The following is a 16,681-nucleotide window of genomic DNA, read 5'->3' on the forward strand; positions in this document are numbered from 1 at the left end:
AGCGGGCGCCCCGGCGGTGCGACTGCGGCGCGACCGAGAGCACTGGGAACCCGCCGCCGCTGAGCCGAACGGCGGCGGAAGACCGAGCGCGGCGACGGCGGCCCGCAGGGGCCAAGCGAAGGCGGCGGCGAGGGCCCGCCCTCGGCAGGGCGCCACCTGGCGGCGCGGCCCGCGGGCGCGGAAGGGGCCGCCCTGCGCCTGGGTTCCGCGCCGCCCCGCCGAGCTGGGGTGCCACACCCACCAGTGAGGGCCCCGGGGTCTTATCGATCCCGACTCCCGCAAGAGCCGCCCGAAGCTCCCCTGGCTTCCTCTGCCTGGGGTTCAAAGCATGTGACTGCAGCGAGCTTTTCCAAGGACAGGGATGGGCAGCAGGGCCCTGGCTCAGGCCTCAGCCACTCGTCTTAAAGGTGAAGATTGCATCTCCTCTGAACTCACAGGGCTGCAGTGACAGATAAGGCAGCCTATCACAGAGTCGCTATTCCCCAGTCCCCTCCAGAGGCCCGGCCTAGCCTGGGAGAGCCATGGGAATCAGGTGTCCTGCTCCTGAAGACTAAGACCGGAAAACCTAAAAACCCTCGGCACTTTGTATGAATCTCTTCCTGCCTTCATCCTCTGCAATCAATTCACTGGATGCTTAGCATGGGATTTTAAAAACAGGGCGGAAATTACGTGAATGTGGCCGCAAGAGGCCAGTGGAGGGCGAGCAAGAAGCCACAGGAATATGCCTTCTGTGAAAGCCCATTGTGGCCTGAGGGTGGGCCTACGTGAGGATGCTGGATGTGGTTAAGATAAAAAGAGTCTAGGGGTGGGGGGGAGCCGAGGCCTTTCCCTGGGAAAGACGGAAAGGACATCAAAGAGGGTGCAGCCAAGAGCACCTCCAAGGCACTGAGGGCCTCCGGCCTGTCAGGGGACACAGCCCTAAGGCTCCTCCTGTCCAGGAGCCCAGCAGACCAGGGTCAGCTGGAACCTCTGAGAAGCCAGTGTTGATCCCCTTGGCACCAGGACTTCAGGGATGCTCCTATCCATCTGGCTGAGTGAGCAGAGGGTAAGCAAGGGGCATTTCTGCCACAGGATTTATCAGCCTGGCACCTGGCAGGGATGGAGCCCTCAGTGGACACTAGTTTTCTCCTCCCCTCCTTAGCCACTGAAAGCCGATTCCTAAGTATAGCAGAAACGAGAAAAAAAAAAACCCAAAAACCAATGCTTAGAAAGTCAGCATACATATGTATAAATAATGTAGACTATATTTAAAAGGCAGTAACACTCTCCCACCCACCCCCCTTTTTTTTCCACTTTTCAGGGCCGCACCTGTGGCATATGGAAGTTCGCAGGCTAGGGGTCCAATCGGAGCTGTAGCCACCGGCCTACACCACAGTCACAGCAACGCCAGGTCTGAGCCGTGTCTTCAACCTACACCACAGCTCACGGCAACGCCGGATCCTTAACCCACTGAGCGAGGCCAGGGACCGAACCCACCAGCTCAGGGATGTTAGTTGGGTTCGTTAACCACTGAGCCACGAAGGGAACGCCACTCTTCCCATTCTTATTTCTTCTTTCTTTCATAATGTGCAGCAGCAGGTAGAAAGATCTCCTGAAGGTTGCTCCAAAGCCCACGGCAGTACGCGTTCCGGTAAACCCGGGGCTCTGCTGATGGGGTCTGGGCCGCGTGGGGGCAATGCTGGCACCAGGCCCGGTCGCCTCGGTACCACTCGTTAGTGGTCTGGTTGGTGGCAGCCAGGTAGAGAGCAAAGCACAGGTAGCCCCCCAGGAGGAAGCTCAGCACCAGGACAAAGCCCAAAAGGAAGACGATCCTCGGGAAGGTCAGGAACAGGTACTGGGGACGAAGAGGAAGCAGCATGTTAGGCAGCGAGGCTGTGACACGCGGCAGGGCCAGCACCCACCCGCCACGGTCTGATCCACACATCTGCTCCCCAGCTCCACCTCCGTACACATCCGACCCAGCGACCGCAAGTCAGAACCATCAACGGCCCAGCAAGAAATCCTACTACGTACAGGAGTCTCACGTGGGATAAGTGCAGTATGTACGGAGAAGGAAATGGGAAAGGCAGCATACTCAGGAGACGGTGCTCTGCCAGTTAGCTGTTTACAGAGTAAACCGAGAAATAAACGTTGATCTTAGGTCAAGCGTTAACATGAATTCCAGGTGGACAGAAGAGATCATTTTCTCTGAAAACCATCTGACCACAGAAATATGGGGACAGGGGTATTCACTGTAGCACTGATTTTGTGTGTGTGTGTGCTTTGTCTCTTTAGGGCCACACCCACGGCATTTGGAGGTTCCCAGGCTAGGGGTCCAATCAGAGCTGTAGCTGCCAGCCTACACCACGGCCACAGCAACACAGGAGCCGAGCCCAATCTGCGACCTACACCACAGCTCAGGGCAACTCTGGATCCTTAACCCATTGAGTGAGGCCAGGGATCGAACCCACAACCTCATGGATACTAGTTGGGTTCGTTAACCACAATGGGAACTCCCACTGTAGCACTGATTTTTTTTTTTTTTTTTTTTTGCCTTTTCGAGGGCCGCTTCCCGCGGCATATGGAGGTTCCTAGGCTAGGGGTCGAATCAGAGCTGTAGCCACCGGCCTACGCCAGAGCCACAGCAACATGGGATCAGAGCCGCATCTGCAACCTACACCACAGCTCAAAGCAACGCCGGATCCTTAAACCACTGAGCAAGGCCAGGGATCGAACCCGCAACCTCATGGTTCCTAGGCAGATTCGTTAACCACTGCGCCACGACGGGAACTCCTGTAGCACTGATTTTAATACTCCCTCTTTCTGAAAGAAACAAGTTTAATACCCGTCTATGGAGTGGCACCATCACGGTGCAGTGGAAATGAATCTGACTAGGAAACATGAAGTTGCAGGTTCGATCCCTGGCCTCGCTCAGTGGGTGAAGGATTCGGTGTTGCTGTGAGCTATGGTGTAGGTCACAGAGGCGGCTCAGATCCTTCATTGTTGTGGCTGTGGTGCTGGCCAGCAGCTGTAGCTCCGATTGGACCCCTAGCCTGGTAACCTCCATATGCTGCAGGTGCGGCCCTAAAAAGCAAAAAAAAAAAAAAAAAAAAAAAAAAAAATCCATCCACGAGGAAGAGAAAGACGCTGGACAGTCATATGATGGAACAATAAGGAGACATTACAATGAGCTCAATGTCTATGTACTAATGTGGGAAAGATGTTGGTGATATATTGCCCAATGAGAAAGACAAGATGCAAAAAATCACCATGGAATCCTATTTATATAAAAACAAAAGAAATTCAATGAAGGCGTATGGTATATATACACAGAAGGGAAAAAGCATGAAATACACACACCAAACTATAGGAACGGTTGCCTCTGGGGAGTGAAACTGTGGGAGGGGAGAGCCATCACTCCCAGCTTTCACTTCAGTGGTTTTGCAAAATGTTTTCAAGTTTCTTTTTCCCCAGCTTTACTGAGATGTAACTGACATATAATATTGCGCAAGTTCAAGGTGTACCACATACCACATAAGGACGGTGTATCAGCTCATTAGTTAACACACCTGTCACCTTACAGAGTTACAATTTGCGTATGTGTGTCTGGTGAGAGTGCTTAGGAGCAACTGTGGAATAGACAGCAAGCGCTGGTAACTATGTTGCGGTGCTGTGAGTTACCTGCCGGGACTCCAGGACTCACTCACCTTCCCGCGGGACTCTGTCCCCTCTGACTGCCTTTACTTATTTTTCCCATTGCGCCTCCTCCCCCCCATTTCATTTTAAACTGTTCTGGACCCCTTGCTTTTTTTTTTTTTTTTTTTTTTTTTTTTTGCTTTTTAGGGCCACACTTGAGGCATATGGAGATTCCCAGGCTAGGGGTTGCATTGGAGCTACAGCTGCCAGCCTACGCCACAGCCACGGCATCAGATCCGAGCCACGTCTGAGACCTACACCACAGCTCACGGCAATGCCGGATCCTTACCCCACTGAGCGAGGCCAGGGATCGACCCGCCAGCTCACGGTTCCTAGTCAGATTCGTTTCCCCTGCACCACAATGGGAACTCCCACTTGGATTTTTACAAACCATTTTTTATGACAGACAAAATAAAGATGTTTGAAAGAGTTCAGTATTTTTTAAAGTTAGCAAAAGAAAAGCAGATATTTACCAAAATTATTTATTTATTTAGCCTTTTCTAGGGCTGCTCCCACAGCATATAGAGCTTCCCAGGCTAGGGGTCCAGTTGGAGCTGTTGCCACTGGCCTATGCCAGAGCCACAGCAACTCGGGATCCGAGCTGCGTCTGTGACCCGCACCACAACTCACGGCAATGCCAGATCCTTAACCCACTGAGCAAAGCCAGGGGTCGAACCCACAACCTCATGATTCCTAGTCGGATTTGTTAACCACTGAGCCATGACGGGAATTCCACCAAAATTCTTGATGGGGGCGTATTTTCTAACTGAAGTTACAAAGAGAAGAGATGTGATGAGGAAAAATGTCTAAATATTTTTATACAAACAAAGAGACACACAAATAGAAAACAGAACAAGAAAGAACTACCATTACAATATAGACTTTCGATCAAAAGTTATCCTAATATCAAATAGATAAACAAAAGATATAACTCATGGAGTTCCTGTCATGGCGCAGAGGTGAACGGATCCGACTAGGAACCATGAGGTTGCGGGTTCGATCCCTGGCCTTGCTCCGTGGGTTAAGGATCCGGCGTTGCCGTGAGCTGTGGTGTGGGTCACAGATGCGGCTCAGATCCCGCATTGCTGTGGCTCTGGCGTAGGCTGGCAGCTACAGCTCCGATTCAACCCCTAGCCTGGGAACCTCCATGTGCCGTGGGAGTGGCCCTAGAAAAGGCAAAAAGACAAAAAGAAAAAAAAAAGACATAACTCACAAATAAGTGACAAAGAAAGTAATCAAAAGCAAAGAAGGGAGTTCTTGCTGTGGCACAGTGGGTTAAGAATCAGGTCGCTGGTGCGGTGCAGGTTCAGTCCCTGGCCCAGTGCAGTGAGTTAAAGGATCCAGGGTTGCTGTACCGTGGTGTATGTTGCAGCTGCAGTGAGGATTCAATCCCTGGCCCAGGAAATTCCATTGTGCTGCAGGTACAGCCATTTAAAAAAAATAATAAGAGTTTTAAAAAGATGCAGGTTTTAAGACTATTGTATGTTTTCCTATATGAAGACAATATCCTTCAGTTCCTATATTCTAAGTGCTTTTCTTACAATGGGGGTTGAATTTTGTGAAAGGCTTTTTATTTTTATTTATTTATTTTATCTTTGTTTTTTGCCTTTTCTGGGGCTGCTCCTGTGGCATATGGGAGGTTCCCAGGCTAGGGGTCGAATCGGAGCTATTGCTGCCGGCCTACACCACAGCCACAGCAATGCGGGATCCTAGCTGTGTCTGCAAACCACACCACAGCTCACGGCAACGCCGGATCCTTAACCCACGGAGCGAGGCCAGGGATCGAACCCGCAACCTCATGGTTCCTAGTCGGATTCGTTCACCACTGTGCCACGGCGGGAACTCCAAGGCTCTTTAGCATCTAGAGAAACAGTCATGGCATTGTTCCTTATACTTAATAACGCTGTATAAAGTATTCAATGATTTCCCAATGCTGAACCAAACCTGCATTCAGGTAATGCATCCCAATTGCTCATTTTACTTTCTTTGAAACAAAAAAGAAACAAACAAAAAAACCACTAAAGGAGCTATATAACAAAAAGACTGCTCATAAACAACTGGCTATAAATGAAATAGAAATCTCATATCAATCAAATGAGTCTTAAAAAAAAAGGCTTCAGCTTTTACATTATGGTAAATTAATTTTTGAAAAGCTGTCAAAACAATTCAATAAGCAAAAAATAGCCTTTTCAATAAATGATACTGAAACAACTGGATATCCACAAACTAAAGAATAAAGGTGTAACCCTACCTAACACAATATGTAAAAAGTCACTCAGCATGAACAAAGACCTAAATGTAAGAGCTAAAATTATAAAACACTTTGAGAATATTTAACTGTAACTCTTCATGATCTTGGATTAAGCAATCATTTCCTGGCTATGACACTAACACAAAAGCAACAAGAAATAAACTGAACATCAAAATTAAAAATTTCTGTGTTTCAAAGAAAACTAACCAAGAAATGAAAAGACAACAAACAGAATGGGAGAAATATTTGTAAGTCACGTACCTGATAAGGGCCAAGTGTCCAGAATATAAAAAGAGCTCTTGAAGTTCCTGTCATGGTGCAGTGGAAATGAATCCAACTAGGAACCATGAAGTTGTAGGTTCAATCCCTGGCCTTGCTCAGGGGGTTGGGGATCCGGCATTGCCGTGAGCTGTGGTGTGGGTTGCAGACTCGGCTTGGATCTGGCATTGTTGTGGCTGTGGCACAGGCTGGCGGCTATAGCTCTGATTCGACCCCTAGCCTGGGAACCTCCATGTGCCGCAGGTACAGCCCTAGAAAAGACATACACACAAAAAGTGAGCTTTTTCTTCTCCAAAGAAGATATACTAACGGCCAATAAAAACAGGAAAAAAAGCTCAACATCATTAGTCATTAGGACAAATGCAGAGCAAACCACAATAAGGTATCGCTTCATGCCCATAAAATGGCTATAGTCAAAAAAAAAAAAAACCAGATAATAAGTATTGATAAGGATGTGGAGAAATTAGAACCTTCATAAATTGCTGGTGGGGATGCAAAAGATGCAAATGTTTTGGAAATCAGCCAGGTAATTCCTCAATGATTACAACGGAATATTATTTAGCCATAAAAAGGAATGTAGTACTGATTCATGCTACAACATAAATGAGCTTTGAACATATGTTAAGTGAAAGAAACCAGCTCAAAGGCTACACAGTGTATGACTCCATTTATGTAAATGCCCAGAAAAGGTAAATCCATGCAGACAGAAAGTAAATTAGTGGTTGCCAGGGTCTAGGTTAAAAGGGAGGAGGAGTGACTGACTGATAATGAAAAATAGTGTCATTTGGGGATGATAAGATGTTCTGAAATTAGGCAGTGGGGATGGTTACATGACTATGTGGATATATTAAAACCACTGAATTTTTTTTTTTAGGCCGCACTCGTGGCATATGGAAGTTCCCAGGTTAGGGACTGAATCTAAGCCTCAGCTGCAACCTACGCTACAGCTGTGGCAATGCCAGATCCTTAATCCAGTATGCCAGGCCAGGGATGGAACTGCCGCCTCTGCAGCACCATGAGCCACCACAGAGACAATACCAGGTCCTTAACCCAGCAGGCCACAGTGGGAACTCCAAAAACCACAGGATTTTATGGTATGAGAATTACATAGCAACTTTTTAAAATTATATATGAATTTTTTCTAAAGGAATGCCCTCATTTGTTTTCACTGAGAAGACAAATGTCCTTTTTCCATTTTTTTTTTCTTTTTAGGGCCACACTGCAACATATGGAAGTTTCCAAGCCAGGGTCGAACTGGAGCTGCAGCTGCCAACCTATATGACAGCCACAGCAATGGAGAACTTGAGCCGTGTCTGCGACCTACACCACAGCTCATGACAATGCCGGATCCTTAACCCACTGAGCAAGGCCAGGGATTGAACCCACGTCCTCATGGATACTAGTCAGGTTCATTAGCACTGAGCCACAACGAGAAGTCCGTTTTCCAGTTCTGAAACCTGACCTCAGAAACATACAGCCCACAACACAATTACCTGATAATTAATTACCTGAACAAGAAAGACAGTGTCGACAACCTGCGAGCGTCCGAGGTCATCGATGTAAGTCTCCAGGTACAAGTCTGACCCCATCACCAACCGGACCAGAAACACGGTGCTCACCACGGCCATGGTGGCAGCCGAGGCCGTCAATGTCAAGAGGTAGAAGAGGAAGTACCTGGTGTTCCAGGCCCCGATGCAATTGTTCACCCACACACAGTGGTGGTCAAAACGGTGCACGCACCGGTTACACACACCTGCAAAGAAACGGGGCCGGGGGCGGGGGGGGGGGGGGGAAGCTGCGAGCTGACTCCTGATAACAGCCCCAGGCAGACCTAGAGGGGGTCCCACCAACGGACACCAGCAGCACGAGCTAAGGAAACAGTGGCTGCTACCAGCACACTCTCAGAACTGCAGGGTCCAATACAGAAGCCCCAGGCCACCTGAAATGTGGCTACAAGAAAAGCCTGGACGAATACTTTGTGATATTTATAATTTCAGAGCTGTTTTTCCACGTATGTGATCCTCCAGTGAGTTCACTAACATTGAGATGACAGTAGTGAGTGAACTCACCTTGGAAGGACATAATTTTAATACTGATGCTTTTGCTTAAAGTCAAATCACTTTTTCTGACAAAGATGAACATTATGTCAATGCAGATGTGGATACTAAAGGAAAATGATCTTTCAGTACTGATTTAGCCACTGAAAAAGTTTTAAGAACGTCTAAAAGAGCTTGGTTATGTGAATCTGCTCTTCCAACTGTAAAGTGTATGCAACCTAAATACAGATCAAGTATTTCCAATAAAAACTCAGTGTCTCGGAGTTCCCGCTGTGGCGCAAGGGAAACGAATCCAACTTGTAAGCATGAGGTTGCGGGTTTGATCCCTGGCCTTGCTCAGTGGGTTGGGGATCCTGCATTGCTGTGAGCTGTGACATAGGTTACAGACACAGCCCGGATTCTGCATTGCTGTGACTGTGGTGTAGGCTGGCAGCTGTGGCTCCAATTCGACCCCTAGCCTGGGAACCTCCATATGCCGCCAGTGCAGCCCTAAAAAAGAGATAAAAAAACCCCACAGAATTTAGTGTCCTAATTGAGTTGTGCTGTAAATATAAGATACATACAGAATTTCAAGGAATTATATGAAAAAGGAATATAAACTATCCATTGAACTATATTTTTACATTGCTAATGTTAAAATGGTATTTCAAATAGGTTAAACAAAACACATAATTAAAATTAATTTTGCCTATCTTTTACTTTTGCAATGTGGCTACTCAAAAATTTTAAATCACACATGTGGCTCGTTTCTCTTGGACAGGACTAATCCAGAATCTTGTCCACTCTGCAAAGCAGTAGCCCCTAGCATGACTAAAGTCTGCAACCACAACACCCCACAGAAACATCTCTTGGGTAGCAAGCTCTCCATGTGGCCAAAGGCGGGCTGTTTGACCCAGAGCCAAAGGTTGCCCACTATACAAGAACATAAGGCTTCACCTCCAGGCACCTCAAACCACTATCTAGCCCCTACTGGCAGTGGCCGCCTCATGTCTGGGGGTCAAAGGGCCCTGCTCCTGGATTTACGTAGCATTCCCTCGCAGACAAAGCCCACGTGTCTGCCGTGCGAGGGCAGAGCTGGAGCGGCCAGAGCCGGACTCACTGCAGTGCTTGGATCGTGCTGGTTTCCTCAAATCGCAAGTAGAGCAGCTCACGTTCTTCGGGAACATCACTTCATCAAATTCGTAAACCTGAAGAAACACTGATTCATTTTCTTTTGTTACTGTACCTGCAAAAAGGAAGGACAAAAGTCAGTTCTGAGCAATACAGTGGACGGGATGTTCAAACAATCTGTCCTGGGAGTTCCCGTCGTGGCGCAGTGGTTAACGAATCCGACTAGGAACCATGAGGTTGCGGGTTCGGTCCCTGCCCTTGCTCAGTGGGTTAAGGAGCCAGCGTTGCCGTGAGCTGTGGTGTAGGTCGCAGATGCGGCTCGGATCCTGCGTTGCTGTGGCTCTGGCGTAGGCCGGTGTCTACAGCTCCATTTCGACCCCTAGCCTGGGAACCTCCATGTGCCGGGGGTGCAGCCCTAGAAAAGACCAAAAAAAAAAAAAAAAAAAAAATCTGTCAAAACACAATGACAATGGCTACATTTAATTCATTTGTTATTAAATGATTCAGCAATGCTTGCTGAATAGATTTTCTTTTTCCCATTTGATGTTCTTGCCTCCCTTGTCAAAGATTAATTGACCATAGGTGTCAGGGTTTATTTCCGGGTTCTCTATTCTGTTCCATTGGTCTGTCTGTCTGTTTTGATACCAGTACCACGCTGTTTTGATGACTGTGGCTTTGTAGTATTTCTTGAAGTCTGGGAGAGTTATGCCTCCTGCTTGGTTTTTGTTTCTCAGGATTGTTTTGGCGATTCTGGGTCTTTTGTTGTTCCATATAAATGTTTGGATTGTTTGTTCTAGTTCTGTGAAAAATGTCCTGGGTAATTTGATAGGGATTGCATTGAATCTGTAGATTGCTTTGGGTAGTATGGCCATTTTTACAATATTGATTTTCCCAATCCAGGAACATGGAATATCTTTCCATTTTTTACATCTTCCTTGATTTGATTAAAGTTTTATAGTTCTCGGCATATAGGTCCTTTACCTCCTTGGTCAGGTGTATTCCGAGGTATTTGATTTTGTGAGGTGCAATTTTAAAAGGTATCGTATTTTTGTATTCCTTTTCTAATATTTCATTGCTGGTATACAGAAATGCAACTGGCTTCTGAATGTTCATCTTATAGCCTGCTACTTTGCTGAATTTATTAATCAGTTCAAGTAGTTTTGGGGTTGAGTCCTTAGGGTTTTCTATGTATAGTATCATGTCATCTGCATACAGTGACAGTTTTATCTCTTCTCTTCCTATATGGATGCCTTTTATTTCTTTTGTTTGTCTAATTGCTGTGGCTAGGACTTCCAAAACTATGTTGAAGAGCAGTGGTGAGAGTGGGCATCCCTGTCTTGTTCCAGATTTGAGTGAGAAGGCTTTCAGTTTTTCCCCATTGAGGATTATATTTGCTGTGGGTTTCTCATAAATGGCTTTGATTATGTTCAGGAATGTTCCCTCTATACCCACTTTGGCGAGGGTCTTGATCATGAATGGATGTTGGACTTCGTCAAATGCTTTTTCTGAGTCTATTGAGATGATCATATGATTTTTGACTTTTTTTTTGTTAATGTGGTGTATGATGCTGATTGATTTGCGTATGTTGAACCATCCTCGTGAACCTGGGATGAACCCAACCTGGTCATGGCGTATGATCTTTTTGATATGTTGTTGGATTCGGTTGGCTAAGATTTTGTTGAGAATTTTTGCATCTATATTCATCAATGATATTGGCCGATAGTTTTCTTTTTTGGTGGTATCTCTGTCTGGTTTTGGAATGATTTTTTAAATCAACAACTTCATTCAGATAATATTCATAAACTCAATTCACCTATTTAGAGTGGACAGTTCAATGGTTTTTATAGTCACAGAGCTGTACAATCATCACCACCATAAGCAACCAGAGAATATTCTCATCACCCCAAAAAGAAATCCGAGCACAGTCCCTCTCCATTTCTCTCTAATCCCACAGCCCCTGGCAACCATGGGTCTCCATTCTGTCTCTCTGGATTTGCCTTTTTTGGAATACTTCTTATAAGTGGATTCATACAATATGTGGTCTTTTGTATCTGGCTTCTTTCATTCACCATAATGTTTTCAAGGCTCATCTGTGTTACAGCATTCAAAAGTACTTCATTCCTTCTTATTGCTGAATAGCGTTCCATCAAATAGGTAGATCATATTTTATCTACCTGTTCATCAATTAATGGACACTTAGTCCTTCAAGGATAGAAAAGGTCAAAAGTAAAAGGATGAAGAAAAGAAAAACAAGCAAGCATCAATCAAAAAATATGTGGAGTTCCCGTTGCGGCTTAGGGGTTAACGAGCCCAACTAGCATCCATGAGGATGCAGTTTGATCCCTGGCCTCACTCAGTGGATTAAGGATCCGGCCTCGCTGTGAGCTGTGGTGTAGGTTGCAGATGCAGCTCAGATCCCAAGTTTCTGTGGCTGTGGTGAGGCCAGCAGCTGTAGCTCCAATTGGACCCCCAGCCTAGGAACCTCCATATGCTATAGGTGCGGCCCTCAAAAAATAAAAAGACAAAAAATTTTTAAAAAGGGGTAATAAGGGAGTTCCCACTGTGGCTCAGAGGTAACGAACTCAACTAGCATCCATGAGGACGCGGTTTGATCCCTGGCCTCGCTCAGTGGGTTAAGGATCCGGAATTGCCGTGAGCTGTGATGTAGGTCGCAGACTCAGCTCAGATCCCGAGTTGCTGTGGCTGTAGTGTAGGCTGGCAGCCGCAGCTCTGATTCTACCCCTAGTCTGGGAACTTACAATGCCATCATGGGTGCAATCCTATAAAGACAAAAAAAAAAAATAGTGTAATAATATTAACATCAGACAAAGGAGACTTAAGAGCACAGAGTATTACTAGTAATGAAGAGGCTTGCTCTATTTTGAAAAGTGACTCAAGAGATAATACTAACTCTAAACTTGAATACATCTGAGTATGTATAACTATTACACACACTCATATATGTAATAGCTTCAAAATCCATAAAGGAGAAAGTCTGTCTAATCTACCATCAGAATGAGCTCACATACCTCTCTAATTGGCCAAAAAAAACAAAAAATTAGTATGAATGTACACGATCTGAACATAATTAACATCCTGATCTGATGGATTTATATGGTTGTCTGTACCCAAAACCTAGAAAACAGACCCTCTTCTCAAGCACATATGGATCATTTACAGAAATTGACCACACGCCAGGGCATAACGCAAATATCAGAACAATTTTACCTACTTATTTTTAGGGCCACACCCACAGCAAATGGAAGTTCCCGGGCTAGGGGTGGAATCGGACCTGCAGATGCTGGCCACAACCACAACCACATGGGATCCGAGCCACGTCTGCAACCTATACCACAGCTCATGGCAACACCAGATCCCTGACCCACTGAGCAAGGCCAGGGATCGAATCCACATCCTCATGGATACTAGTCGGATTCTTTTCCACTTCGCCACAATGGGAACTCCTCATAACAATTTTAAAAAGAAGAGTATCAGACAGACTGCAAGCTCAGTATGTAACACAATGAAGTAAAAGTATTTAAATAGTTGTAAATAATCTGTGGCACAATGAAGAAAAAAATAAAATTGGAAAACATTCAAAACTGAAAGATCATGCAAACCCTACATATCAAGTTTTTGGCAAAGTCCTCAGAAGGATCACTACTTGACTGTAGCACTGTCAGTAAGACAGTTCTACTGTCACCTCTTTCTCTTTTTTTTTGTCTTTTTTTTGCTATTTCTTGGGTCGCTCCCGCGGCATATGGAGGTTCCCAGGCTAGGGGTCCAATCAGAGCTGTAGCCACCGGCCTACGCCAGAGCCACAGCAACGCGGGATCCGAGCCACGTCTGCAACCTACACTACAGCTCACGGCAACGCCGGATCGTCAACCCACTGAGCAAGGGCAGGGACCGAACCCGCAACCTCATGGTTCCTAGTCGGATTCGTTAACCACTGCGCCACGACGGGAACTCCTACTGTCACCTCTTTCTATACTAAGAGCCTCCACTTACCAGGGTCCGTTACGCAAGTTAGGGCAAAAAAAACCAGATTGATAATCAGCAGCAGGTAAGGCAGGAAAAGGTAGTACAAGGAGAACTCCAGCTCTTGACAGAGGCCAAATATTTCCCAGGTGTATTCAGTATAAACCATTCCTTGCAAGACGAGATGCAGGATAACAAAGGTGTGGTTTCTGAAAGGAGACAGGTACACGACTTGTCCACAGGGGCTTCTCTGTGAAGAAGTCACACCATACTACGGAAGGGAACCAAGGAACAACCACTTCCTTTGGGCTTGAGATAATAGTAAGAATTACAAAGAAATCTAGTGAAACATTTTGCATACCGCCTACAACAGAGTAAGTACTCAGCAAATGTTGTCTATTGTCATCATCCATAATCTTTGCTGGGAATTGAAGTCTCGGCATCAGTGTTTATTTCCTTCTACAGAAATGCGTGTCGATACTTTCTCATTCTTTAAATATTGCTATTTAAAATTAAATATGTCAAAAGCCTGGAGACAAAAGGCAGATTATCTGCGAGTAGAGATTCTGAACCCTGGACGCCTGATCCCTCCTGCACCCTTCCTTCCCTGTACCATGCTGGAAATCGAAATAGAAACGAAGGTAATATTTAAACTCTGAAGTATAAGTACCGTGTATGGAAGAGGTAATGAAGCAATCGCAGCAAGGCTCTCTGAACGCATTCTGGAATTAGATAGGAGAATATCTGGAAAAGAAAAAATGAAAGAGTCAGTTTCATTTCTCATTCCCCCCACTCCTCAACAAATTAGATGCTTCCCTTTCAGCGGCAATACTGGAGATATTAAGGTGCATTTCTGCACAGGAGTAGAGAAGAGATTTAAGGGAGAAGAAAGAGAAGGGCTTCCCTCAGCTGGCCTTCCTGTGATGCCAACTCCTTCATTTCCATCCTGACCCCAAACAAGGCACCAAGTTGGGATCTTTAAGCAAAGGGAGGTGAGCAGAAGGGATGGATAAGGTGATGCTAATGCGAACCGTTCATGTAAACTTCCCTGCCTTGGGTTCAATCCTAGGTTCCGGAGTCCACCTCCACACCACTGGGCATTAGCCCAGACGCCTCCCAAGCCAATCCCGTCCCAAGGCTGCTCACCCCAATTCTGCTCACTTTGATCCCTGGAGGAGTGTGGGCAGCCCTGTGTTTCCTGCTCATACTACCCCCAGTTTTACCCATTGGGCCCCTCCAGGCAGACACCGCCCACAACCATGCCCAATTACAGGCATCAAAGCCACAGAAAAGCAGCCAATCGTGAGAATGCTATCTTCTCTCAAGGCATCATCAAAACATTACTTTCAACAGTAACAAAACAAAAACAGAAAGACTTTCAAATATACCACAATTCTCATAAGTGAAAGAACAAGCGAACAAATAAATAAAAATGAAAAAAATGTTTAAATCTTTTGTTGTTGTTGTTCTGACAGAAAACTGGTGAGCCTTGGAAACTGGTGGTGTTCTAGTCCCGTGGTCTCTAAGCATCACTGTTACCTGTGCTCCTCCTCTGACCAGGCCTTTCAAGCAATGGATTTTCGAGCAGATGCAAATTGTAATAACACCAATTACCAACAAAGCCAGGTAGAACAAGAAGAGAAACAAAAAGTCCATCCTGGGCTACAAAGGAATAGAGAGAGTGTGACTACTACTGAGGGCTATATTCCAACACATATTCTCAGATATCAATTTCCTAAATGGCTCCCCAAACAATTCACAAGCCTTCAAGCACACACTGTCGGGAGTTCCCGTCGTGGCTCAGTGGTTAACCAATCTAAGAACCATGAGGTCGCGGGTTCCATCCCTGGCCTTGCTCAGTGGGTTAAGGATCCGGCGTTGCCGTGAGCTGTGGTGTAGGTTGCAGACATGGCTTGGATCCTGCGTTGCTGTGGCTCTGGCATAGGCCGGTGGCTGCGGCTGCGGCTCCGATTGGACCCATAGCCTGGGGACCTCCATATGCTGCGGGAGCAGCCCCAGAAAAGGCAAAAAAAAAAAAAAAAAAACCACACACTGTCAATGGGGCTTCCCAGCTGGTCCTCCTTCAAAAGTTTCCTAATCAAACCACTGCGGTCTGCTCTGCAGCATCTCCTGCCTGAAAATACCAACATTTGAGGGGAATAATATGCAAAATGCACTTGCCTCCCCTGCTCCAGCAATAAATCATTCTTTTACTTTCCCAAATATAAATATTCTCAAGGACCTTGATACAAAATGTACCCCTAAAGAATTTGCTGACGATACTATTGGAAGAAGCATCCACTAGGGGCAGTCAGGGGCCCACAGCCAGAATAAGGCATGGCGTCCCAAAAAACATCCTTCCAGGACGGTGACCACAACAACCCGGCATCACCCACAGGGACCAAGGCCAAGACACAGACCTGTGTTAATAAACTGGAAACAGTTACTTTTGGCCTTAGCAAATATTCTGGGAGGGACTTCCAACTGAGATAGCTAAACGTAAAAACTCTTCATGAGATAAGATAGGAAACAAAGAGCAGCAATTCTCACGAGGTGATTCAGGATCCCCAGCCTATATATTTATTTTGTTTGCATAGCTTTCAGCCGGCAGTTCGGACATTCCTCCTTCGAACATTCACTGAGAATTCAAATGGCATCTCCTCTTGTGCAGCGGCGTACGCCTGGCACAACAGGTGGCACCCAAAACTTCAGGAGACATGATTCCTCTAGGAGACTGGATCGGGCTGCAGAGACATCAATTCGACATTCACATAACGTGACAGGCTAGGAGTCAGGGGCTGAATACAGTGTGGAAAAGAATCTGAAAGTTGGGGGGGGGGGCGCTGTTGAGACCCCGCAAGGTGAACAGAGTTATGAGATTTCGAGTGGAAAAGCTAATTGGGAGCTTCTGGATCTCTGGTGTTTATTCCTATGCCTGAGGAGTTCCCGCTGGGGACCCAACAGAAAGGCATTTCCAAGGATACTCTTGGTCCGAAGATTCCAGCAGGTGGGCCTGGCCCGTGCTTCCCCGGGGAGCTGGAACCCGGGACGGGTGAGACAAGATTACAGGGAACACTGGAGGTGTCCGGGCGCCGGGCGGGGCGAAGGCGGAGCTGCAGCCCCACACAAAAGGGGGAAGGGCGGGTCAGACAGGGAGACCAACCCCCCTGAGCCAGCAGGGGTACCTAAAAGCTAGCAGAGGCGGACTTACCGCCGGGATCCGCCAACCGCCAACTGCACCCCGCCAGCGCCTCTAGGGCGCGTCCCCAGACTTCCGGCGGAATCGTGACGTCACACGCGACGCTGGAAGGGGGGATCTAGCCCGACT

At 46.6% G+C, this 16,681-nt stretch overlaps 1 long non-coding RNA gene across 2 annotated transcripts; it reads right to left on the reverse strand.

The window, feature by feature from the left end:
* On the reverse strand, positions 1,219-16,666 carry ZDHHC4. 2 transcript variants are annotated; one of them, XR_002342216.1, is made up of 8 exons: positions 16,565-16,666; positions 15,904-16,097; positions 14,893-15,015; positions 14,024-14,097; positions 13,384-13,562; positions 9,362-9,487; positions 7,714-7,958; positions 1,219-1,834 (listed from the first exon to the last, which is right to left on the reverse strand). It is a non-coding gene; the product is annotated as a zinc finger DHHC-type containing 4 (long non-coding RNA). The 2 variants fall into 2 exon arrangements; XR_002342215.1 differs by having other exon boundaries at positions 15,774-16,097.

Source organism: Sus scrofa, chromosome 3 (assembly GCF_000003025.6).
Source record: "Sus scrofa isolate TJ Tabasco breed Duroc chromosome 3, Sscrofa11.1, whole genome shotgun sequence".
Classification (NCBI taxonomy): Eukaryota; Metazoa; Chordata; class Mammalia; order Artiodactyla; family Suidae; genus Sus; species Sus scrofa.